This window comes from Macaca mulatta, chromosome X (genome assembly GCF_049350105.2).
Source record: "Macaca mulatta isolate MMU2019108-1 chromosome X, T2T-MMU8v2.0, whole genome shotgun sequence".
NCBI lineage: Eukaryota > Metazoa > Chordata > Mammalia > Primates > Cercopithecidae > Macaca > Macaca mulatta.
Genome location: NC_133426.1, coordinates 104,446,939 through 104,474,422, shown reverse-complemented (window position 1 = coordinate 104,474,422; position 27,484 = coordinate 104,446,939). Strand labels below are relative to the sequence as shown.

The window sequence follows — 27,484 nt, the reverse complement described above, 5'->3', positions numbered from 1 at the left end:
AAAAAAAAACAAGGGCTGGGCATGGTGGCTGATGCCTGTAATCCCAGCACTTTGGGAGGTCAGGTGGGTGGACCATCTGAGGCCAGGAGTTCCAGACCAGCCTGACCAATGTGGTGAAACCCCATCTCTACTAAAAAATGTGAAAATTAGCCAGGCTTCCTGACGTGCGCCTGTAGTCTCAGCTACCCTGGAGGCTGGGACAGGAGAATTGCTCGAACCCGGGAGGCAGAGGTTGCAGTGAGTCAAGATGGCACCATTGCACTCCAGCCTGAGCAACAGAATGAGACTCCATCTCAAAAAAAAAAAAAAAAAAAAAAAAAAGGTACTAGATAGCCAGAAATATTATGCTGAAAATCAAGGAAGCTACTCTTCTTTGGATGAAGATGATGAACTCAGTGGTTTGCTTTGGGTAACATACAAATGCCACTGTTAAACCTATGAGGTGGAAAAAGTATTATAGTTGTGACAAATTTTGAATTCTTGCAAGGTTGGTTCTTAACTATAATCAAAGCAGTACAATCCAAAAATAGGAGGGAATTGGAAATATACAAAGCCACATCAACCCAACAATCCTCTTAGAGTCTGATAAATAGGGAGGGCAGTGACAAAACAGACTGTTAGTAAAACTGCATCTCAGCATTTTTATACAAATTATGTGACATTTTTAATATGTCAGTACAGGTGTGGAGTTGGCTTTGAACTGTTGTTCATTTAGGTTATAACAGATGCAGGAGATTAAAAAAAATCCCACAACTTACTGAAAAGATAAATTTAAATGTTCTAGGATTGATGTTTAAAAAAAAAAAAAAAAAAAAAAAAAAAAGCTCTACCTCATTTGCTGCATTATGCTTCAGTGATCACTATGGCAGAATTGACCTTTCTTTATTAAGTACTGCATATGTTCATTCTTTACATGACATCCAAATGGATTCAAAATGTGATGAGGCTATTGGCTCCATTACTGCAAACTCCAGGTTGCTCATTTGTGCAAAAGAGGTTGTTCAATTCATGTTTTCCCTGAATCTATTACTAATCTGCACAATCTAAGATGTTTGTAATCCTACTCAAATGGCTCCTTGCTTCCAGCTATGTTTGTTAACATGGCTTCTGAGTCTTTGGGTTTTTTCCCCTATATTACATAATGATGGATGTCCTTTCCCTGGTTACTCCCCGCTGTTGAAAGTAACCATTGTCAGCAGCATGGCCTAACATGACTGGTGTCATGCCCCATAATAATGATGATTCCAAAGTAGAGATGACATAGAAAAGAGAGGGCAGCTTCAGTCACAGAAGAGGCCTGCTCTGCAATGTAGGAATCAAAAACTCTTTAATTGCAAAGTATTGAGAATTTTAGAGACATAATTGTCCATTGATGTTTGAACAGATTAGGATGACTATTTTGTACCCTATCCTCTAGATTTCCAATTAGGATAGACTACATATGAAAATGGTTTCCTGGGCCGGGCGCGGTGGCTCAAGCCTGTAATCCCAGCACTTTGGGAGGCCGAGATGGGCGGATCACGAGGTCAGGAGATCGAGACCATCCTGGCTAACACGGTGAAACCCCATCTCTACTAAGAAATACAAAAAATAGCCGGGCGAGGTGGCAGCGCCTGTAGTCCCAGCTACTCGGGAGGCTGAGGCCGGAGAATGGCGTGAACCCGGGAGGCGGAGCTTGCAGTGAGCTGAGATCCGGCCACTGCACTCCAGCCTGGGCTACAGAGCGAGACTCCGTCTCAAAAAAAAAAAAAAAAAGAAAAGAAAATGGTTTCCTGGTATTTGACTGAAAACTGAACCACAATTCTAACCTATGTTTATTACAGCCATGTGATGCATTTTCTACCATGTCAACGTGTCTACTAAGAATTCACTCAGAGATTCATATAAGAATCCAGTTTAGGTTGTGAGAAAGAATGTGGTAGTGTCAAGTTCATCCTTTGGGAACACACTCATCTCTGAAAAACCTGAAATTGGTGGTGTTTTTTCTATTACTAAATCTTTCTGGGTTTAAACAGAAATGGATTAAATTTGGATTTCTCCTTTCTATTTACCTGGCATCACTTCTGACACAGAAACTGACCAAGTAATAGTCAATTAGGTTGACTGCTGTCATTGTACATGTGAAAGAAACAGTAAGTACAGGATCTGCTTCACAAAGGCAGCTCCAGTGAGCAATGACTTATTTATCACAGACATTTATATGGATGCTAGAAAACAGATGTAGGATCCTTGCCTGGCAGCCGACTTACATGAAAAGGGCATTTGACAGCCAATGACATTATAATCTTCCCTTGCTGTTGTGGAAAAAAAGATTTATAAGGCAGCAGAAGGTAAAATAATCTATTTACATAATATATACTTTTAAAAGCATAATTGGATCGAGACTGGTCAATAATTGGGCAGGGCAGCCTAGCATAATCACAGGCTATATATTTCATATTTTATAAGAAAAAGAGCAAGATAAATCAGAAATCCCAAAAAGTCTAACAAAGAAAACATCTGGGAAGACAAGTAGGGTAACAATGCAGGATCTTTCTCATTACAGTAAAGTCTCTACTATACAGCCTATCTAAGGTATGAAGTGCTGTGATGAACTTAGATGTATTTATAGATATTTTCCAGAGATATTATAAACATAGCTCCCATTTCCAAGATTTTGAATATTAAATATAGTTAACAATAAAACTAGGCTGAACATAATAGAAATATTTTTCAATAGCTCAAAAGGTACATTGGGGCATTACACTGTCTTGGGGCCATCATTAGACATATCACTCATCACTACGTTGCAACTATACAAATGTGTTAAATAACAGAGAGTTCTTCCATTTAATATGAGGCTACTTAACATAGCTGACTATGTAGTTTGAAAAAAAAAATTCTGACACAGGTTGAATGCATAAACTTAGACCTATGGCATTTTAGCCTGTTTACCCATAAAAAGAATTGGTTTTGGATAATTATTTCAGCCCTTTCTTTGCTATTCTCTTATTTTTGCCACTGGGCTTTTCTTAATTTTGTTTCTGGGCTATATGTACTACCTACATACTTTTAACTATTTTTTCACCCTGTCCTTTAATTTCTTTATTGATCTCATGAGCATTCTATCCAGATCCTCTTTTCCTCAGTTAGGGAATTTCATTTTCCCATAGACTTCTTGTGTCATTGCTTAAAGTAGAGAATGGGGAAACAAAAAGGTTTGGGGTTATCTCCACTTGAAAGATTGGACTGAGGAACAAGAAATCTGCATTCTAATCCCAACTGTCATTAGTTTGCTACATTACCTGGAGAAAATCCCTTCACCCTCTCTGGGCCTGGTTCTCCTCCTCTGGAAAATGAAGGATTTGGACTATATGACTTCTGAGAGCCCTTTGGGCTCTACCATATCACACCTATACTTTTGTCAGCAGAATAACAATTATGCAGGGCAGTTCAAGTCCATGTAAACCTTGCCTGGAGACCTCAGGATGTGAGCAGATCTATTCAGTCCATAATATGTCAATTCATTGTGATTCCTTCACTGTTGGCCCTTTGGAGTATTTCTACCACTGGTATAATTTCTTGAGGAAAGGGACTATTTCTTATTTATCTCAGTATCCTCAGCACTTAGTAAAATGTCTGGAACTTAGTAACAGTTCATAAATGCTACTTCCACTTTGTGCTTCCATATCTCACAGCATTTTCTGTCCACAAATATTTGTAATATAGAAGTTTGTCACATTTGTAACTTAAACTATTCAATGTCTATGGGTTCTGCCTACTTAATTACTGATAACACCCAGTTCCTTGGAATATAATATTTTCCTGTACAATGGTAGAGATAATAGGAACAACACTGTTTTCAGAAAGAGGCTGGAGTGACTCATAAGGGAATCAATGTTCACCTCCTAAATAATTCACTAAAACTTACTGCTAAGACTCAATGTGCTGTTGTACTGCTCACGTTACTAGAATCTCAGTGCCTACTTGAAATTGTGACTTGCAGAGGCAAAGGCTTAAAAAGCCATACCTTTTGGAAATATTTGAAAAGATAGCTACAGAAATAGTAAAAAGTTCTAATACTATGTTTCTGCTGCTCAAATTTCAGAGTAAGTCTAAAGTGGCATAATACAAATTACTGTCACAACTTACATTTGCAATTAACAAAAAGATTTCCCAAGAAAAATCTATTAAAAGAACTCAGATTCATACACTGATCGTGCAAAAAGAGAAAATAAAATCTGTAGACCTGTTATAGACCTCAAATTAAAATACGGGTATTTCTTTGGGCCACTTTGTTAAAGAAGTATGCTTTCTTTGCCTCTTAAATTTTACATTTCTAACATTTAATGATGATTAATTGTAAAGGACACATGTAAGACTATAATACAGCTAAATGATGCATTTGTAATTCATGTGAAACAACATAATTGGTTCTCCAAGGGTTCATCAATATATTATTCTACTAAACAGAATACTTGAAAGTCCCGCTTGAGTTTTAAATGCAATATGAAGCCTTTATTTTAAGCATGGCTTCCTCTGTGTAATATTCTCATAATTATTTTCCAGCAACAAGAAATATTAGGTTGATTATTTTTATTCTAGCTGTTAGCCCCTCATGCTGCGAAGAAAGCAAATTCATGAATTCATTCATTTCAATACAAAACAGACATTATTTGGAGAGCTCTATTTAAAATAAAAAAAAAAAAAAATAAGGCTGGGCATGATGGCTCATGCCTGTAATCCTAGCACTTTGGGAGGCTGAGGTGCGTGGATCACCTGAGGTCAGGAGTTCGAGATCAGCCTGGCCAACATGGTCTCTACTAAAAATACAAAAATTAGCTGGGCTTGGTGGCAGACGCCAGTAATCCCAGCTACTGTGGAGGCTGAGGCAGGAGAATTGCTTGAACCCAGGAGGTGGAAGTTGCAGTGAGCCGAGATCATGACACAGCACTCCAGCCTGGGCAACAGAGTGAGACTCTGTCTCAAAAATAAAAAATAATAAAATAAAATAAATTAGAAAATACCTTTTCAAAAATTTCATAAGAGGTGAAAAGTTTAATTAAATTATTTTAAAAGCCCACTTTATTAAAAGGCATGCAATATTTGTATTGCCTCCCTCAAGAGAATTTCTATCACACAACAGTGTGTAAATAAACAGAAGTCGGTTTTAAGCACAGAATTTGATTCATGGAAATAAATTACAATCTTCTAATATAAAGCAACATTTTAGTATATAATAAGCAAAAAACCAAAGGTCATATACTTCACTTTGATATCTGTCACTATGTAGAAGACAAATTCCTTAACATACTTGTCTTTTAAAAATAATGTCAGTATATGTTTGTTAAACTTTTAGATATAAGTTAATAAAGATCATACAGCTTATACATCTCACAGGGGTTCTGCTTATTCTTGCAACTACTGCCTGCTAATTGTCTCTAGAAACTCTAAACTTTGAAATATATGTAGTGCTTTTGAAAAGAGACTAGATGAGGTCATTCTATGCCTTTTTCCTTCCAGACTTTCAGGTAATCTGATTTTCAGCCACTGTTCTCAGTTTATTTACAAAATCCATGATTCCAAAGAATAGTATGTATCTTCGTACAGTGTGGTCTCTCAGTGTGACTAGCTCTGTATGTAAAAAGAGAACTCAAATTAGCAAGCATAAAGCCACTGGGGACCATTCACTTAAATGCTGCCAAAAGGACTGATGAGACTTTTATTCCTGATGCTGAACTTGGGAAGGGGGAATGGTGGGGGAGTGTCTGCTAAATTCATTTTACACAACAGTGGACTACAACATCTCCCATATATTAGCCATCTTTTTAATTAAAGGGTGGAAAATGGAAGGTTGGAATAAAAAGCAAAAGGAAGGAATAGAAGAGTGGATTCAGGAAGACAAGACAAGGATGCCATTTCAAAACAATTTGGCATATTTGGAGAACTGGCAAAGGAGGATTTAAGAACACATGTCCCAGTAGCCCTAGAATGCACTTGCAAGGATATATATATATCTTTGAATGGCTGTTGTGAAATCAGAGTGTACTTCCAGACATTGTTACCCATGTCTAGAATATGTACAGCAAGCAGTACTTCAATATTGATAACAAGGGTAAATTAACTGAAATAATAGATAGAAATGTTCTATGCAAAAGCAGAGAAAGCTTTTTATTTTGAAATCTAAGCTCATTCTTAGGCTATGTAAAATTTAGGATAATCAGTCTGGCCCTACAGGTGTACAATAAGGACAATGTTGGAGACTTGAATTCCTTCCCCCAGAGTATGAGTGAAAGTCTAGTTGAGTCTCAGAAACAAAACTGGCCCCCTTTTTAAAATTATTCCTTATGAAGTGTCTAGTGCAGTGACAAATAAAACTAGGCACTGTGCTCTCCTCTTGAGCTAGGCTTGCCCTTGTTCAATTTCAAACGAGTTCTCTTGAGTCTAAGCTGAGACCATAGTCATCTTGAAGGACAAAGGCAAAATTACTTATCTCAGGCTTTGGGTGCTCAGAAGGTCAAAGGGCCCCAAGAGACCAACCTACAAATCATACCAGCTGTGTTGGGCTATAATAGCAGTGGAACCCATGAGCAGTAAACACCCAAAGATTCAGCCAGAAATCTACATACATTATGTAGAGTTATCAGAGCCCTTCAACCACCCAGCACTTTTACCCAATGCTTTTTACACAATACATGTAGCAACATCAGAAAAAAGTAAGTGTTCAGTGGAAACACATTGGGAAATGTAGTCCTAACAAACAGCTACCCCATATCGCATATCTAACAAACCCAGAGTAAATTGATCTCTGAATGCTCTGAAGATTCATGGGACTATTCTCCTTAGATAACCACCTATGCCATGTCCAGCCAGTTGGTAAGAGAGCAGGGAATTCAGTGAGGACTTTCTTCCATGCTAATCACATTATGTGGGATTTCTGCTCTACATAGTAGAAATGGAAAGAAAGACATGTTGATTCATAATTATAATTAAAGTTATCTTTTTTTATGGCTGCATAGTATCCCATGGTGTACATATACCATATTTTCTTTATCCAATCAACTGTTGGTGGATATTTAGGTTGATTTCATGACTTTGCTATTGTGAGTAGTGCTGCAATAAACATGTGAGTACAGGTTTCTTTTTCATATAATGATTTCTTTCCCTTTGGGTAGATGCCCAGTAGTGGGACTGCAGGGCTGAATGGTAGGTCTATTTTTAGTTCTCTGAGAAATCTCCAAATCTGTTAAGTACAATGGTCACTATTTGAGTGACAAGTACACTAGAAGCCCAAATCTCACCATTCAATATACCCATGTAACAAACCTGCACATGTACCTACTGAATCTAAAAATTTGAAAAAAGCTACATTAACTCTCCCAATAACAAAAAGAGCGTCAACAACCAGAGGTTATTCATTAATGTATCCCAACTGCAAGCTTAGCTCTCCCTGGCTGTGGTATTTTAGGTGCCTCATAGACAAAACACAGCATTTGGTTTATAAAATGACCCCACATCCAGAGATATAGTTAACCTACAAGTAATAAACAAGGAGATGTTCTAGAAGATAAGAGACACAGCTGAATTGATTCCAGAACATAAATGAGGAATTAAGAGAAACAGAAATTCTCAATATATTCATGTCATTTAAATCAATACAGGAATAATTCACCTTCTCCTTGGATCCACCTTCTAATATCTGTCAAGTCCCTGAGGCAAACCACACTCTGGACCAGTGACCAGCCTCCTCTCCACTTGCAGACAGATAGCTGGCTATCTAGTCTCTAGACACTACCCTCTGGTCTGTCAGATTAGTAATCCAACCTGTAACCTTTAGCATTTATCCCACTCTAGGAGTCAGTCCTCAGGGAACTTCTCTGGGCATTCACTATACCTGCTTTGATCCTCAGACATCTCAGACATGCTACTGACACCATATTACATCTTTTCAAAAATGTGTTTTCACATTTTAACATCTCTGAGACTGAGATGCATCTAACAATCATTGTTGTGCTGTGATTTCATTGCAGCATCTTTTCCTTTCTCAATGGTAAATAAATTAATGTCATATCTTATGATTGATACTATCTTTGATTCAATGATATATAGTAAAAGTAAATATCTAGTACCTCAAGTCTCCTGATGTAAGGGCTCAATATACAGAATATTCTGTAAATAATATCTCCCAGTTATACTACCCTCTTCTGAGATACCTTAGAGTCCCCTGCTAAAGAGGCACTTTATATATAGATCACAATGTTTGATTTTGTATGACCCCAATCATGAGAGATTAGATAATGAGTACCTACCAAAGAAAACTATCTATAGATTGCCATGAGAGATTTTTCCAGCAGAAAACCTCTGCTCTGAACCAAACAAACCAAATCTTTCTTGGGGGAACTTAATGAGACACATGCAGAAAGGGATATGTATGTTAGGCAGAAGCAGAAGCTAAGAGAGAGGGGATATTAAAAGCCACACGGCAGTAGAAACCATAAATAAGCAGATAGCCTGATATAGAAAGGAGAACAGAGAGTTCATTCATTGTTAAGGCAATAAAAGAAGAATTAGATAGACAGAAAAATAAAAATGGAGTAGCTGAGACACCATAATGGCAAATCGTGAGAATAGAAGGATTAGTAAGGTACAACTGGAATCAAGCACAAACCTGCTCCTAAAGGATGACTACCAGCAGGGTGGTCAATATGTCAGAGGTGCTGTCAGACTTCCAGAGCCACTCTTGTAGTCAGAACATTCTAGTTTTGATGAGCCATGGCTGGGAAACCACTGTGATATTTCTTTCACATATTTTCTTAACCCTATATCACCTTTAAAAACTTTAGCATGCCTCTATTCCTTGGAATTAGAAAAAGACTGTTATACTACATATATATATATACACACACACATATATATACACACACATATATATATACACACACACACACACACACACATAGAGAGAGAGACAGAGTCTCACTCACTCATTTTAACCCTTCCCCTACACACTTTGGCCCACAATTTCTTTCTTAGGGGAAAATACAGAGTAGAGAATGCTTCCAATATACCAGTGGCATGATCTTGGCTCACTGCAACCTCCACCTCCCGGGTTCAAGCAATTCTCCTGCCGCAGCCTCCCAAGTAGCTGGGATTACAGGCACGTGCCACTATACCTGGCTAATTTTTGTATTTTTAGTAGAGATGGGGTTTCATCATGTTGGCCAGGCTGATGATCTCTAACTCCTAACCTCAAGTAATCTGCCCACCTCGGCCTTCTAAAGTGCTGGGATTACAGGCATGAGCCACTGTGCCTGGCCTCCATTATACAATATTAAGCAACTATAAGAAAGCAAAAGATATGGTATGAAGAGAATGTGGTTAAAAAAAAAAATGTGATCAGAGCTTACAAATTGGCTGAGCCAGGGAAGAGAGGAGGAGGTTAACAGGGGTGACCTCAAAACTTGAGAGACAGACGGGAGGGGTGGGGGTGGGGGCAGCACACATAGGCCAGAGATGGAGTGCCAACTCCATTTTATCTCTACTTTTTAATTTCTGAAGGGTCACTGACATATAGCACAGGTTTTCTGCAATGATACCCTATTTGGCCCTGGCCAAATCTTAAAATTTGGTTCAAATTCTCCTTCTTTTCAGTAATACTCAGGGGAGGTCATGTTCAGCTTACCACCTTTCCTCAAATCACCTTTGGACTAATCAAACTCAAACTTCCTTCCAGTCAACAAATCTAACAATATTTCCACTTATTTGAATGAATTCAGTTAAGTCAACATTGATTAGGATAGTGTTTTCTTGTCTAACATACCTTATATGGGCTCAAGCTCATCAGATTGACCACTAAAAGAAACTACAACTCAAAGTTATATTTTTCTATTTATTTTGAAGTTTTTAAATATAAAAATGTATCAGTTTTAAAACTTCATTTATGTAACATAAGATTATTGGAATTATTATCTCCCTTTTCATCAATCAAAATCTAATTCATGGCTGGGCGCGGTGGCTCATGCCTGTAATCCCGGCACTTTGGGAAGCCCATGCGGGCGGATCACCTGAGGTCAGGAGTTCGAGAGTAGCCTGGCCAACATGGTGAGACATGGTGAGTGCTATGGCACTCCAGCCTGGGTCACAAAAGCAAAACCCCATCTTGGAAAAAAAAAAAAATCTAATTCAGGGCTACAGAGAACTATTTACCCATGGAAGAACCAATCTGTGTGAGGGTATTAGAAAATAACTATATTCATTCATTCATTGTGTTACCTAATGTGAAGATGGAAAACCAAAGCATGCTTATGTTTTCTTTTTTTAACATATGAACAAATTTAAGAATGAAAATGGTACTTGCTGGGCGCGGTGGCTCACGCCTGTAATCCCAGCACTTTGGGAGGCTGAGGTGGGCGGATCACCTGAGGTCAGGAGTTTGAGACCAGCCTGACCAACACGGAGAAACCCTGTCTCTACTAAAAATACAAAATTAGTCGGGCGTGGTGGTGCAGCCTGTAGTCCCAGCTACTCAGGAGGCTGAGGCAGGAGAATTGCTTGAGCCCGGGAGACGGAGGTTGCGGTGAGCCAAGATCGTGCCATTGCACTCCCGCCTGGGCAACAAGAGCAAAACTCCGTCTCAATAAATAAATAAATAAATAAATAAATAAATAAATAAATAAAAATAAAATGGTACCAGTTCAAAATTGTTACTGTTAATCTTTATAAAGGTATAATTCTATTACTTTCTTTAGTATTTGAATTCTAGCAGTAACTTTCTGGGATAGTTTTTGCCCCTTAAATTCAATGGTTTTCTTACACTTACTTGGTTTTGAAAAACAATCAGAGTTTCTTTCATTTAGGTATCTTTGTTGCTGTTTCTATGTTTTGACAACATGGAATGAGGTGTAACTTATTTACATTAGGGCTACCTAACAGGTAATGATGTGCTAACATATCAAAGTGAAACTCTCCAGAAATGGTCATCACTATAGATATTACTATGTAGGGGAAGGGTTAAAATGAAACAAAACAGTAATCTTGGCTCAGGTATGTATTTGTCAGCAGGATGAGAAAAGTTTAAACTGTATATTTAGTATGTAGTAGTATTGCTTTGAAAACAAGTTTTCAAAAGCTTTTATCACCTCTCTCTTTCTTACCCACTTATCACCTTAAAAACATTTAATTCACATTCCAAGATATTATTTTCCATCGTATTCATTAATAAAACTTAATAGTCTTGGGAATTTTTGGCTGTCATCATTTAGACCAGTGGCTTATAAGGAGTATTTGGTTTTATATTAGATCTCAAACTGCCTGCAGGGAATCCTGATACCTTGGTATCACTTAAATATATTTTTTTGCTTTAACAGTGATGTGTACAAAGGGAATTCCAGATGGCCTTTTGTAATGTAGACACTCAAGGAGAAATCCATAGACAAACTTGCATTAAATTATATTGCTCACCTAAGTAAAGGAAACTTCTCATTTAAATAATAGCATGCTGATATCAGCAAAATGGTGAAATAGAAAGTTCCATCTCTTGTTCTCCCATAGAAACACCGACTTAACAATGTAGACCACAATGCCTTTATGAGAAGACCAGAATCCTTTTAAGAGGTTGCAGTACACCAGACAAGCACAAAACTTAAAAAAGTTCATTGAAATGAGTAAGGAGCAATTTCACTTTACTAGTATTAGCCCCTTCCCCCAAGCCATCACAGCTCAGCATTGAAAAATATCACTTTAGCCCACAGTTTCTCTCTCAGGGGAAAATACAGAGTAGAAAATGCTTCCAATGCACCAGCCTTTTGGTGCACTCCCTAAAGGGCTAGTTTCTATCTCACCTCACATGGGACACTGATAGAACAGAAATAGCTTGGATGCTTCAGGGCAATTAAGAACAAAGGGAAAAGGGCAGGCAGCTTACTGTGCTGAGCATAGCTCTACAAGATTGAGAGAAGGCACAGAGCCTGATGCTTCTTCCGCAGTGATAGGAGAGAAATGGAACATGCCCCCAACAATCTGGCCTCAGTGCATCACCAGGGTCGGGCTGGATTCTGTCCTGCTTCAGAAGACACGAGCGTGACTCTATGAATTGTGCTCAGGGTAAAAAAAGAAACAACTAAATCCATCTAGTTAGGAATCTTCCCACACAAATCCAGAGAAGACACATTCATAGAAAAGGTTTGAGAGGCTCCCAGAATCTGTAGCCTAGTGAATTGGTTAAGCTCTTTCCATGTCTAAACAAATCCAGAAAGAATGGGAAGGGTGGCTGCTTCCTCAAATGTGCAGACACCAATGCAAAAGTACAAGAAACAAGAAAAATCAGGGAAATATTACACTAAAGGAACAAATTAAATCTGTAATATCCAACTCTAAAGAAATGGAGATCTATGAATAGGCTAACAAAGAATTCAAAATAATCATCTTAAGGAAGCTCAGTGAGTTACAAGAGAATATAGACAACTGAACAACATTAAGAAAATAATTCAGCAATAAAATGGGAATATCAACAGAGGTAGAAATTATGTATGTATGTATTTATTTATTTATTGAGACAGAGTCTCGCTCTGTTGCCCAGGTTGAAGTGCAGCAGCATGACCTCAGCTCACTGCAACCTCTGCCTCCCTGGTTAAAGAGATTTTCCTGCCTCAGCATCCCAAGTAGCTGGGACTACAGACATGGGACACCATGCCTGGCTAATTTTTCTGTGTGCGTGTGTCACAATATATACATATATATACACACACAATTATATATATACACATATATATACAATTTTATATATATATATAGTTGTTTAAGTAGAGATGGGGTTTCCCTATGTTGGCCAGGCTGGTCTCAAACTCCTGACCTCAAGTGATACGCGCACCTCAGCCTCCCAAAGTGCTGGGATTACAGGTGTGAGCCACCGTGCCCAGCTCAGGCTGGATTTTTTGTTGTTGTTTTGAGTTGCCTGTTTTTTTTGAGACGGAGTCCCACTCTGTCACCCAGACTAGAGTGCAATGGCACAATCTCGGCTCATTGCAACCTTTGCCTCCCAGGCTCAAGAGATTCTCCTGCCTCAGCCTCCCCAGTAACTAGGATTACAGGTACCTGCAACTACACCTGGCTAATTTTTGTAAGTTTTTTTTTAGTAGAGATGGTGTCTCACCATGTTGGCCAGGCTGGTCTCGAACTCCTGACCTCAAGTGATCCACCTGCCTTGGCTTCCGAAGTGCTGGATTACAGGCATGAGCCACCACATCTGGCCCTAACAGAGATAGAAATTATTTTTAAAAAAATAACCAGGCCGGGCTCGGTGGCTCACGCCTGTAATCCCAGCACTTTGAGAGGCTGACGTGGGCAGATCACCTGAGGTTGGGAGTTCAAGACTAGCCTGACTAATATGGAGAAACCCCGTCTCTACTAAAAATACAAAATTATCTGGGTGTGGTGGCGCATGCCTGTAATCCCAGCTACTCGGGAGGCTGAGGCAGGAGAATAGCTTGAACCCAGGAGGCAGAGGTTGCAGTGAGCCAAGATTGTGCCATTGCACTCCAGCCTGGGCAACAAGGGTGAAACTCCATCTCAATAAATAAATAAATAAATAAATAAATAAATAAATAAATAAAATAACCAAACAGAAATTCTGGTTCAGTGACTGAACTGAAAAATCACTACATTGATTAAACAGCAGACTTGATTAAGCAGAAGGAATCAGTGAAACTGAAGACAAGTCATCCAAATTATATAGCCAGAGGAACAAAAAGCAAAGAATGATAAAGAATGAAGAAAGCCTAAGCTACTTACTGAACATCATCAAGCAGACCAATACATTTATTATGGGAATCTCAAAGGAGAAAAGAGATAGGCAGGGGGAAAAGCTTGTATAAAGAACTCATGGAGGAAAACATCTCAAATCTGGGGAAGGAAATGGATATCCAGATTCATGAAGCCCAAAGAATGCCAAATTAGAGAAACCCAAAGAAGTCTACACTGAGATACAATCTAATCAAATTGCACAAAGTCAAAGAAAAATTTTAAAGGAGCAAGAGAAAAGTGACTCATGATGTAAAGTGAGTCCTCAATAAGACAATCAATGGATTTCTTAGCAGAAACCTTGCAGACCAGAAGGCAGTGAGCTTATAATATTCAAAGTGTTGAAAGAAAAAAAAAATGCCAATCAAGAATACTGTATCTAGCAAAATTGTCCTTCAAAAGTGAAGGAGAGATAAAGACTTTCCCAAACAAACAAAAGGCACGGGAGGCCGGGCGCGGTGGCTCACGCCTGTAATCCCAGCACTTTGGGAGGCCGAGGCAGGCGGATCACAAGGTCAGGAGATCGAGACCACGGTGAAACCCCATCTCTACTAAAAATAAAAAAATTAGCCGGGCGTGGTGGCGGGTGCCGTAGTCCCAGCTACTTGGGAGGCTGAGGCAGGAGAATGGCAGGAACCCGGGAGGCGGAGCTTGCAGTGAGCCGAGATCGCGCCACTGCACTACAGCCAGGGGGACAGAGCGAGACTCCGTCTCAAAAAAAACAAAACAAAACAAAACAAAAAACAAAAGGCACGGGAGTTCATCACCACTAGACATGATGCTAAAGGGAGTTCTTCAAGTAGAAATGAACAGATGCGAAAACAGTAACACAAAAGTATATGAAAGAATAAAACACACTGGTATGGGTAAGCATACAGACAAACACAGAATACTATATATATTTTTATATATAATATATATAAAATATAAAAAATATTTATTTCATATATAAAAATTAAATTTTTATTTTATATATACAAATTATGTTTTATATATTATTTATTTTATATAAATATATATTTATATAATATATATTTATATATAATATATTTATTTATATATTTACATAGTGTATATAAAATTTACACATTTACATAATTTATATAAATTACATAAATTATATACACTATATACATAATTGCATAAATTATACACACTATATAAATTACACATTTATATAGTGTATATAAATATATAAATAAAATATATAGTTTACATATAAATATATATATATATATATTTTTTTTTTTTTGAGACAAGGTCTCATTCCTATTGCCTAGGCTAGACTGCAGTGGCATGATCACAGCTCACTGCAGCCTTGGCTTCCTGAGCTCAGGTGATTCTCCCACCTCAGTCTCCAGAGAAGCTGGGACTACAAGTGTGCACCACCATGCCTGGCTAATTTTTTGCATTTTTAACAGAGACAGGGTTTTGCCATGTTGCCCAGGCTGGTCTTGAATTCCTAAACTCAATAAATTTGCCCACTTCGGCCTCCCAAAGTGCTGGGATTAGAAGCATGAGCCACTGTGCCCAGCCCGGATACTATAATAATAGTGGACTCTAAATAACTTTAAACTCTACTATTAAAGTTAAAAGACAAAAATATTAAGATTATAACTACACAAATTTGTTAATGGATACACAATATAAAAAGATTTAAACTATGACATCAATAACAAAGTATTGGGAGGGAGAAGTAAAAGTGTAGGGTTTTTGTATGTGAGTGCAGTTAAGTTGTCAGCAGCTTAATATAGAACTGCTATAACTGTAAGACAATCTATGCAAGCTTCATGGTAATCATAAAGAAATTAACTATAGAAGATACACAAAAGAAAAAGAAGAAGGAACCAAAGGATATCAACTACAAAAAATCAACAAATCACAAAAGAAGATAGCAAGAGAGGAAAACAGGGACAAAAAGACTACAAAACAGAAAACAATCAACAAAAGGGCAATAGTAAGTCCTTCCAATGTAAATGGAGGCCTTGTGCAGTGGCTCACGCCTGTAATCCCAGCACTTCGGGCAAATCACGAGGTCAGGAGATCGAGACCATCCTGGGCAACATGGTTAAACCCCGTCTCTACTAGAAATACAAAAATTAGCTGGGTGTGCTGGTGTGCACCTGTAGTCCCAGCTACTTGGCAGGCTGAGACAGGAGAATCACTTGAACCCGGGAGGCGGAGGCTGCAATGAACCAAGATTGCGCCACTGCACTCCACCCTGGGCAACAGAGCAAGACTCCGTCTCAAAAAAAATAAAAAATAAATAAATAAATAAATAAATAAATGCAAATGGATTAAACTCCCCAAACAAAAGACACAGAGTGGCAGGATAGATTAAATAAACAATATCTAACTATATGCTACCTATAAGAGACTACACTTACCTTTGAGGACACACATAGCCTGAAAGTAAAGAGAAAGCAAAAGATATTCCACACAAATGGTAACCAAAAGAGAGCAGGAGTGGCTATACTTTATGTGAGACAAAACAGACTGTAAGTCAAAAACCAACATAGAGGCAAAAAAGGTCATTATATAATAGTGAAAGCAATTCATCAGGAAGATATAACAATTATAAATCCATATATGCACCAAATATTAGAGTATCTAAATATACAAAGTAAACAGTGACCGATCTGAAGTAGGAAACAGACAGCACTGTGGTATTAGTAAGATAATTCATATCCCACTTTTGATAATGAATAGAACAACCAGGCAAAAAAAAAAAAAAAATCAATAAGGAAACAATAGACTTGAACAACACTATTGAGCAAGAGGAACTAAAAGACATACAGAAGACATTTCACCCAACAGTGGAGAAATACACATTCTTCTCATGCACACATGGAACATTCTCCAGAATATATCACGTGTTAAGTCACAAAAAAAGTCTCAATAAATCTAATACTGAAATCCCACACAGTATCTTTTCTGACTACAGTGGAATGAAACTAGAAATTAATAGCAAAAGGAAAATTGGATAATTTATAAATTTGTGGAAATGAAACAAAACACTCTTTAAAAACCAATGGGCCAATGAAGAAATCAAAAGGGAAATTAGAAAATATTTTGAGACTACAAAAACAAAAATTCAACATACCAAAACTTATGAGATAGAGCAAAAGCAGTTCTAAGAGGGATATTTACAGTGATAAAATGCCTACATTAAAAAAGTAGAAAGATCGCAAATAAACAATCTAATGTTATATCTCAAGGAGCTAGAAAAAGAACATATTTAGGAGAAGCCCAACATTAGCAGAAGAAAGGAAATAACAAAGGTTAGAGCCAAAATAAATGAAATAGAGAATAGAAAAACAGTAGAAAAAAATCAATGAAACAGAAAATCGTTTTTTTTTCTGAAAATATAAACAAAATAGAAAAATCCTTATATTAAAAAAAAGATTCAAAATCAGAAATGAAAGATGAGACATTAGAACTGATGCCACAGAAATAAACAGGATCAGAAGAGACTACTATAAAGAATTATACACCAACAAATTGGATAATCTCGAAGCAATGGTTATATTCATAGAAATATACAACCTACCAAGGGTAAATCATAATGAAATGGAAAATCTAAACAGACCAATAACAAACAAGGAGGCTGAATCAGTAATCAAAAACCTCCCCAAAAAGAAAAATCCATTAGATGGTGTCAGCAGTGAATTTTATCAAACATTTAAGGAAGAATTAACCCCAACACTTTTTAAAGACTTTAAGAGAGTACACTTTGAAACTCATTTTATCAAGCCAGTATTACCCTAATACAAAGTCACAGACACTACAAGAAAAGAAAACTACAGACCAGTATCTTTGATGAAAACAGATGTGAAAATCCCCAAGAAAATATTAGCAAACTGAATTCAACACTAAGTTCTAAAAAATCATACATCATGATCAAATGAGACTTATCCCTAATATGTGAGGATGGCTTGAACATATGCAAATCAATTAATGTGCTACACCACATTAATAGAATGAAGGATAAAAATCACACAAGCATCCCAATAGATGCAGAAAAAGCATTTGACAAAATTCAACACCTTTCCATGATAAACACTATCAATACATTAGATATACAAGGAATTTACCTCAACACAATTAAGGCCATATATGAAAGCCCACTGCTAATATCAAACTAATGATAAAACACAAAGTTTTTCTTCTCATATCAGGAAAAGGAAAGAATGCCCACCCTCATCATTTATATTCAAGATAGTACTGGAAGCTCTAGCTGGAGCAACAAGACCAAGAAAAAAAAAAGACATTACAATTGGGGGAAAAAAAAAAGAAGTAAAACTATCTCTGTTTGCAGAAACATGATCTTATATAGAGAAAACCCTAAATATTCCACAAAAAGCTGTTAAAACTAATTAAAAAATTCAGCAAAGTTGCACGATAAAAAATCAACATGCAAAAATCAATTGCATTTCTATATATTAACAATAAATTACTCAAAACAAAACTGAGAAAGCAATCCCATTTACATAGTATTACAAAGAATGAAATACTTAGGAATACATTTAACCAAGGAGGTGAAAGACTTGTACAGCGAAAACGACATAAAGTTGATGAAACAAATTAAAGACAACATATATAAATGAAAAGATATTCAGTGAAAGACTTAATATTGTTAAAATGTCCATACTACTTAACATAATCTATAGATTCAATGCAATCCCTTTAAATGTCCCAATGGCATTTTTCAGGGAAATAGAAAAACCCATCATAAAATTCATAACTACAAAAGACCATGAATAGCCAAAGAAATCTTGAGAAAGAAGAACATGGCTGGATTTGCCACACTTCCTTATTTTAAAATATATCACAAACTTTCAGCAATTAAAACAATATGGGACTGACAAAAAAACAGACACGTAGACCAAGGAAACAGAATAGAGAGCCTAGAAATAAATCCATGGATGTATGGTCAATTGATCTTTGTATGGGGTGCCAGGAACACACAATGAGAAAAGGAAAGTCTCTTCAACAAATGGTAGTGGGAAAATTGGATATGGACATACAAAAGAATGAAATTGGACCTTCATCCCACATTATATATAAGAATCAACTAAAAATGAGTTAAAGATTTAAAAATAAGACCTAAACCTACAAAACTCCTTGAAGAAAACAAAGGGGAAAAGCAGCATGGTATTGGTCTGGGCAATGATTTCTTGAATATGACACCAAAAGCATAAGCAACAAAAGCAAAAACACAGTGAGATTACATAAAACTAAAGAGCTTCTATACAGCAAACAATCAAAATGAAAAGGCAATTTACAAAAATGGGAGAAAATATTTGCTAGCTGCATATCTGATAAAGGGCTATTATCCAAAATATATCAAAATACATAAGGAACTCAAATAACTCAAGATCAAAACAAACAAACAAACAAACAAACAAAAAAACAGCCGGGTGCGGTGGCTCATGCCTGTAATTTTAGTACTTTGGGAGGCCGAGGTGGGCAGATCACCTGAGGCTGGGAGGTCGAGACCAGCCTGACCAACACGCAGAAATCCCATCTCTACTAAAAATACAAAATTAGCTGGGTGTGGTCGCGCATGCCTGTAATCCCAGCTACTCGGGAGGCTGAGGCAGAAGAATCGCTTGAACCTGGGAGGCAGAGGTTGTGGTGAACGGACATTGTGCCATTGCACTCCAGCCTGGGTAACAAGGGCGAAACGCCATCTCAAACACAAAATAAAAAACAAAAAACTCCCAAATAGCCAGTTTAAAAAATAAGGAAAGGTTTTGAATAGACATTTCTCCAAAGCAGACATACAAATGGCCAACAGGTATGTGAAAAGATGCTCAACATCACTAATCAAGGAAATGCAAATCAAAACTACAGTGAGATGTTACCTCACCCCAGTTAGGATGTCTACTATTTAACAACAACAACAACAACAAAAAGTAACAGGCATTGTTAAGGATGTGAAAAGGTAACAAGCACTGTTAAGGATGTGAAGAAATTGGAACCCTTATACAACTTATACAACTGTTAGTGGGAGTGTAAAATGATGCAGCCATTATGGAAAACAGTATGAAGCTTCCTCAAAAAATTAAAAACAGACTTACCAGATGATTCAGTAATCCCTCTTCTGGGCATATGTCCAAAAGAATTGAGGCCAGGCGCGGTGGCTCACACCTGTAATCCCAACACTTTGGGAGGCCAAGGCAGGCAGATCACAAGGTCAGGAGATCGAGACCATCCTGGCTAACACGGCGAAACCCCGTCTCTACTAAAGATACAAAAAATTAGCTGGGTGTGGTGGCACGTGCCTGTAATCCCAGCTACTCAGGAGGCTGAGGCAGGAGAATCGCTTGAACCCAGGAGGTGGAGGTTACAGTGAGCCGAGATCGTGCCACTGCACTCCAGCTTGGGTGACAGAGCAAGACTCTCTCTCAAAAAAAAAAAAAAAAAAAAAGAATTGAAAGCGGGATCTCAAAGAGATATCTGTACTCCCAAGTTCACTGCAGCATTATTCACAACAGCCAAGATAGGGAAAGAATCCAAATGTCCATCGATGAATGAAGAGAGTAAATGTAGTAAATGTGGTATGTACATACAATGGAATATGATTCAGCCTTAAACAAAGAAATCCTGCCATATGTGACAACATGGTTGAACCTGGAGACATATGCTAAGTGAATTAAGACAGGCACAGAAAGACTCACACTGTGGGATTCCACGTTTATGAGCTATTTAAAATAGTCAAACTTATAGAAACAGAGTAGAATGGTGGTTGCCAGGGTCTGGGGAGAAGGAGGAGTGGGGAGTTGCTGTTCAACAGGTATAAAGTTTCATTTGTGCAAGATGAATGAATTCTAGAGATCTGTTGTATGGCATAGTGCCTATAGTTAACAATATTGTATTGTGCACTTAAAGATTTGATAAGAGGGTAGATCTCTTGTTTTCCTCCTACAATCAAAAAACAAATACAGCCAAATTTTTAAAAAGGAAAAATAACAGCTTGATGTTTCTGAGAGGTAAACAAGTGACTACCTCCTTGCACCGGGCTAGTAGGCATATATGTAGTATATGAATAGTCTGGGCTAAACAGTATGTGTAAATATATCACTAGCAATAAAATCAAGCTCTATGAGTAATTTTTAGTCCATGCTTAGAATGGCCACAGGTAGCACACCAGGAAATGGCTAGGAAGTGCTCCCACTGCCTGGGTAATTTTATGTCATTTGTAAAACATATACCGTTTAGGTAACAGATAAACCCTAGGTTAGGTTTATCTTTCATTTCTTATATCTCTTTTTCTCTAGCACGAGAATCCAAAAAGGACTTAGAGAACACTGGTACAAAGAAGGATGTATCAAAAACAAATGTTACTCTTTTGGTCTAGAGTAACTTTAGAGGATAAGTTTAGGACACTAAAACCATAGGTGTGCTGGAAGTTCCATAATTGACTTTCAAATGCTATTTTCCAGTAGTCAAAACTACTCATTTGCTTAAGTTAAGGAGTATATAACATTGCAATTGAATAATAATTGTGAAAGACATTGCCATTTCCATCAATATTTTTGTTTTAATTTACTCCAGGTATCTTGTGTATTTCTTTTCTTCTTCATTTTTTTTTTTTTAAGAGAAGAAGCCCAGATTAAATACAGTTTATTTTTCTTGAAAAGAAATGCTGATCTCTATTCATAGCCTGTTAATAGCATTATTTCTTTTTTTTTTTCTTTCGGTACACACAGAGGAAGGGAGGGGAGGGGTGTAAGGGAAGGGAGTGTTATAAAGACTTTTTTGTAGAAGTGAGTTTTTTTGCACCTTCAATTACCTCATGGCAGGTGCAATGACCACGTTGTGCTCTCTTGAGGACAAAAGTGGCAATCTGTACTTACAAATACATGATCATATCAGTAAAAATGAGGCCATGCTGAAAATTTGCCCCGAGATGTTTAAAGGACACTGAGTTTTGACTCAAATTTACACATAAGTCAATGCCAAATGACAAATTTCAAGCTTCACAAGTTCAGACATTGATCAGGGAATTGGAGCTTCAAAGCCACAAAGCTGAAAGCTTTTGGACCAAGGAATATTCAACAAAAGCTGTGTAAAAATGCATCAATGCAGTTTGATCACCTCAAGCAAAAATCAGCAAGGCACAACAATGAAGAATTCAAATTTAATCTATCTTTTGGACTTCCTTGGAAAATGAGAATGCAATCACGGTCAAAAGTTGATAACATTTTCAAATGACTTTCAGTCCATTTGAATAGGTATGAAATAATACCATTAGTTTGTGCAGCATTTAGTTTACAAATCCTTCCTGGATACATTACCACATTTCTTTTCACTTCAAGGCTGTGAGGTGGGGCAAATATAATTATCCTCATTTTATAGATGGGGGCACTGAGGGTAAGAGGTTTGTCTGAAGTAACAGAGCTAGTAAGCTTTGGGATTCGATTTTTTTTTTTTTTTTTTTTTTTTTGAGACGGAGTCTCGCTCTGTCACCCGAGCTGGAGTGCAGTGGCCGGATCTCAGCTCACTGCAAGCTCCGCCTCCCGGGTTTACGCCATTCTCCTGCCTCAGCCTCCCAAGTAGCTGGGACTACAGGCGCCCGCCACCTCGCCCGGCTAGTTTTCTGTATTTTTTAGTAGAGACGGGGTTTCACCGTGTTAGCCAGGATGGTCTCGATCTCCTGACCTCGTGATCCGCCCGTCTCGGCCTCCCAAAGTGCTGGGATTACAGGCTTGAGCCACCGCGCCCGGCCGATTTTTTTTTTTTTTTTAATCTAGTGATCTTTTCTCTATTTTAGTCTATGAAGACAAAGAATCTGTTAGTTTAGACGTGGTATTATTTGATGAATTATCTTTGGGTGTGAGACAGGTAGGGCTACTAGTCACACTGTGAATTGCCTTTGGTATGTACAGTACCACATTGACATCCCAGGCATTTTTCCCTGTCATTCATCAAGTTCAGCACCTAAATGCTCTTTAATTACACATTCACCTGTGCATAATGTATATATCTAGTTATCTACATAGAGTTGGTATTAATAAGAATGTTCTGCTCTATGCCAGTAAGCACGTGCTACTACTTTAGTTTAAAATAGTTTTGTTTCCCCACTGGGTAAGATGAGGTGACAGGGATGATGTTTAATATTTTCTTTTTTTTTTTTTCTCGCTCTGTCACCAAGCTGGAGTGCAGTGGCACGATCTCGGCTCACTGCAACCTCTGCCTCCCAGGTTCAAGCGATTCTCCTGCCTCAGCCTCCTGAGTAGCTGGGACTACAGGCACATGCCACCATGCCCGGCTAATTTATTGTATTTTTAGTAAAGATGGGGTTTCACCGTGTTAGCCAGGATGGTCTCGATATCCTGACCTTGTGATCTGCCCGCCTCGGCCTCCCAAAGTGCTGGGCTTACAGGCATAAGCCACCACGCCTGGCCTGATGTTTAATCTTATACATTCTTAAGACATGAAAAAGTACTCTCTATGTTAATATAAAATTGAAATAGAAACTATTCTTTACAGGGAGGCAGTATGAACAACCCATAGAAAAGAACCTATTTCTAAATCACAAAAGATAAACAATATCAATCATATTGACTATGTATTGATATTAGAATCAACAGCTACTGTGCTGTTTTATATTCATTATCTTATTTAATTCTCAGAACAACCCTAGCAGGTAGGCATTGTTACATACATTTCATGGATGAGGAAATTAAGTTTTAGAAAGGATAGATAATTGGCCTAAGTTTACACAACTAGTAATGGTAAAAACGGAATTAGATTCCAGTTGATGTAATTAAATATTGCTCTTTAATTATTATGTCTCTGGTATTCAAACTTCAGTAGTAAGTAGAAAAGTGATCTGAGCACTTGTTAAAATGTGAATTCCTGAGCACTATGTACTGTGATTCAAGACCTGGGGTGGGGTCTGATAATCTAAATTTAAAAAGAATTTATGATTGATATATAGTAACTATATATATTTATGGGGTACAACGTGATGTTTTCATATAGGTATACATTGTATAATGAATTTTAGTAAGTTTCCCAGGTAATTCTCATGATTTTTTAAAAAGATTTTCAGAAATACTGTCATGCATTATACCAATAGCTAACACTGTTTCCTCCATATTAATTTTGTATGAATCTTTTAAAAATAAGTCATACATTTGAGGCCTTGGTTGTTGTTGTTGTTTTAACCCAGAAAGCTTAATGTCTCACTGTAGTTGAGAACCTTACCAGGAAAACAGAAATTGTGATGTGAAGGTATTGATATTTGCGTAACAGCTGCTTATGTATGACACATTCAATGAGGCCAAACAACAGGCTTTCTCTGTAGGTATAAGTAGGGGCAGCTAGCTAGGTACGTAAATGAAGAAAGGAAAAATGAAGATAGAAGGGAGAGGGAAGAAAAGAGAGAAAGGCAGCAAAGTTAAAGGACTGGTCTACTTTTGAACACAAGTACATTTCTCTCAAAAGACAAACAGGTTCTGATTAAAATTTGTGTTTTGACAGCTATGTCTTTTATCTGGTTTGTTTAGGTTCTTAAATGGAATGACAGGGCACACAATCCAATTGGCAGTTGTGATTAAGAGGTCAGGCAGTGAATTCAGTACTTTAAAAAACTCTTTCTCTCTCTCTCTCTCTTTTGCCCCCTTCAACTGGCACTTTAGTCTCCTAACTTATTCATATCAGCAGGAAGCAATGGCTGAACACCAACCTCTACGCAAATCTAAGGACAAGCTTCATTATTACCTATTGCTTCAAGGAAATAAATTCAGTGATGTTTAGATAATCCAGGCACATATATAGCTTTTCAGTCTCAATTATTGTTTTCTTTTTCTCCTTCTGAACTATCAATCTAGTATGAAAAGCTTAAAAATTAAAAGGCGTTTTAGAAAAGAAATCACTTTTGTCTCTATATAAAAGAGCAAAAAAGGTACTCCCAAAGGACAGAGTCTGTTAAAAATCAGATTATTTCCACCACACTCCCCTATTATTCACTTGTCAGTAAAATATGTCCTCTCATTGTCTTGGTTTGAATGCCTATTTTTATCTGACTGGAGCTATATGGTCATTTTTGTATTTATTACTAAGTTCTTTAGGTTTCTACTCCCCCCACCCCAGAGCATGTTTTTCTGCTCTTAAAAACTGGGCCACATGCCTCTGAGGAGAAAGTAGTGCATTATTTCATTCCCACCTTTTCTTCTTTTTTGGCATCTCTGAGGCTGCTATGCCCAGAAGTGCTTCCACTCAAGCTGGACCATCAAATCAATTATCACAGCAGTCTGCTTTCTAAATATGAATGGCAATGAATGACAACAGGAAAGGCAAACTTTCAACTTTGATTTGTCATTGGTAATGCAAATCTTTTTTTTTTTTTTTTCCTTTTGGTTCCCTCCTCTTTTCCTTTTCTATCTCTCTCAATTTCTCCCCGTCTCTCCCTCTCAATCTCTGTCCCTCATAGATGTTTGAGAGAGTCCAGCCATTTGGCCAAATTCTCCCCCCTGCTGTTGGCAGCTGCGTTGTATCAAATCTTCAAATGAAAGCTTCACCTTTGTGAGTCAAAGTCACAAGAGAAAAATGGTATGGGGAGCCATTATTGCTATAAAATCTCTTTCTGCTAACCTTTGAGCCTGATTATTCCTGCATCTGAAGAAGCACAACAATGTTGCATCCTTATTCATTTGGGCTGTTTAAAATTCTTGCCTGCTCCAGTATCTGAAGCTTCAATTGTTTTGTGCTTAATGTTGCTCATTTCATATCAAGTTCTTGGTTATGTGAAATACTTTAATTTTTAAAATGTTATTATATCCTAGCTGTTTAAAAAGATTGAGAATGCCATAAAGAGAGAGACTGGTTTAAGCAAACCATAACTAGCTTTCATAATGCTGTATGTGGTCATTAATCCATCACTTTTGTGAGGATGTCTGCAATTTCTAGTATACTTAGTGCTTTACGTTTCTTTTCTCAAGCTGACAGCAATTCTTTTCATTGGCCAAAGATGCCACACTTTTACCAGTTATATTTATAAATACTACTTTAAAAAATGAGTTCAAAGCAGTAACATCACTTGAAAATAGCAGGCAAGAGAATAAATTATGCCAACCACTGTTAACCAGAAATTCTGTGCCAGAGTCTTAAAATATATTGTCTTCATTTAGTCAAATAATGATGAGTTGTGGAAGGCTGTGCCTAGAGCCAATTTAACTGGTGAATTAAGGTGTCGGCTCTGTCAAAATTAGTCAACCATCATTGAAAAATACTCAACTACAAACTACTTTATGACATGCATACACTGTTTTTCATGGGGGTGGGGGCAGTAGGGAGTAGAGATACAAAAGAGCATGAATTATAATTCCTATTCTCTAGAATCTCATTGAGGAGATAATGACAAAGACTCTCTTCTTTGACCAAACTTTAGTCAGATTCTTCAGAGCTCCCTTTTTAACTAGACCCAAACTTAGGCTCTGTCCCTGGCTCATTTAGTCCTGTTTTAGCAAAAATACTACTGGGTTAGTTTAGTGCAGATCCCCCACCCTTGATATCTGATCAAATTCCTTATTCCCCACCCTGGATATCTTATCATCTTGGTCTGACTTCAGCAAGAATCCTGTCAAGTCACTTTAGCTGGAATGCCCATAGGCCTGATGTTTCCTCTTAGTAATTTTCTATCAATCGCCCCACACCCTGGTTCATGGCTATAAATGTCCACTTGGTACTTCTTGTGTTTGGAGTTAAGCTTAATCTCAGTACCGTACTACAAAATTCCACTGTAGTAGTCCCTCTGAATGAAGTCTGCCTTACCATCTTTAACAAGTGTCATAATAATTTTTTCTTTAACAATAAGACACACAGATGTAAAAACAAAACTATAATATAGGGTACTTTTTGCTAAGTGTCAACAGAACTACACAGAGAGTATAAGTTATGTAATTGCGGCAAGCAGATTACTTCGAAATGGGGGATTCGACGAAGCCTTGATGAGGTAGATGGGATCGGAGCTATGCATGGTGAAAGCCTGGGTGAAGTTTTCATGGGTAGAAAGTAAGAGAGAGGTTATTCCCAATGGGCAAGTAAACAGCTTAAATTGATTTACACATTGTTTCTTTGGAAATATTATTTCTGAGCTCAAAATTCTTTAGCATCTAACTTTATAAATGGTTAACAAAAAAAGGACAAAAGAAACATGCATAAGGTAGAAGAGGGTAGTCAATAATGGACGACCATTCTAAGAAACAGTCTTTCTGCAGCTTACTCTTAGGCATGTGGGTATGATATGCTGGGTCAAAGGTGACTCTCAAGGGATCAGTAATAATTATAACAAATGTGATCCTAATTCAGGCTGATCAGGGTTTGTATAAGATCGGTCCTGATCTCGTAAGGAATGGTGAGTTGCTCCAAAGATCTTAATGTTCTATTACTATCTAGATTTACATTTTATAAAATATGAAGACATCCTAGACTGAAAGTAGATGTCCTACAGTAGTTGCAAGCTATGACTGTTTCAGTCCAGAGCTGTATGTATTCTTTGGGGACTTTTCCTAGGCCAGTGTCCACATCTTCTGTATTAGTTTCCTAGGTCTGCCGTAATAAATTACGACAGACTGGGTGACTTACAACAACCGAAATGTATTCTCTTGCAGCTCTGGATACAAGAATTCTGAAGTTAGAGTACAGGTAGGGTTGGTTCTTTTGAAGGTTCCGATGGAGAATTTGTTGCACTTCT

The 27,484-nt window shown here is 37.5% G+C and overlaps 1 protein-coding gene across 4 annotated transcripts in view; it reads right to left on the bottom strand.

Annotated features, from left to right (window-relative positions):
• DIAPH2 (diaphanous related formin 2) overlaps nucleotides 1-27,484 on the bottom strand; it is a 918,351-nt gene that overhangs the window by 87,917 nt on the left and 802,950 nt on the right. The window lies entirely within an intron of this gene.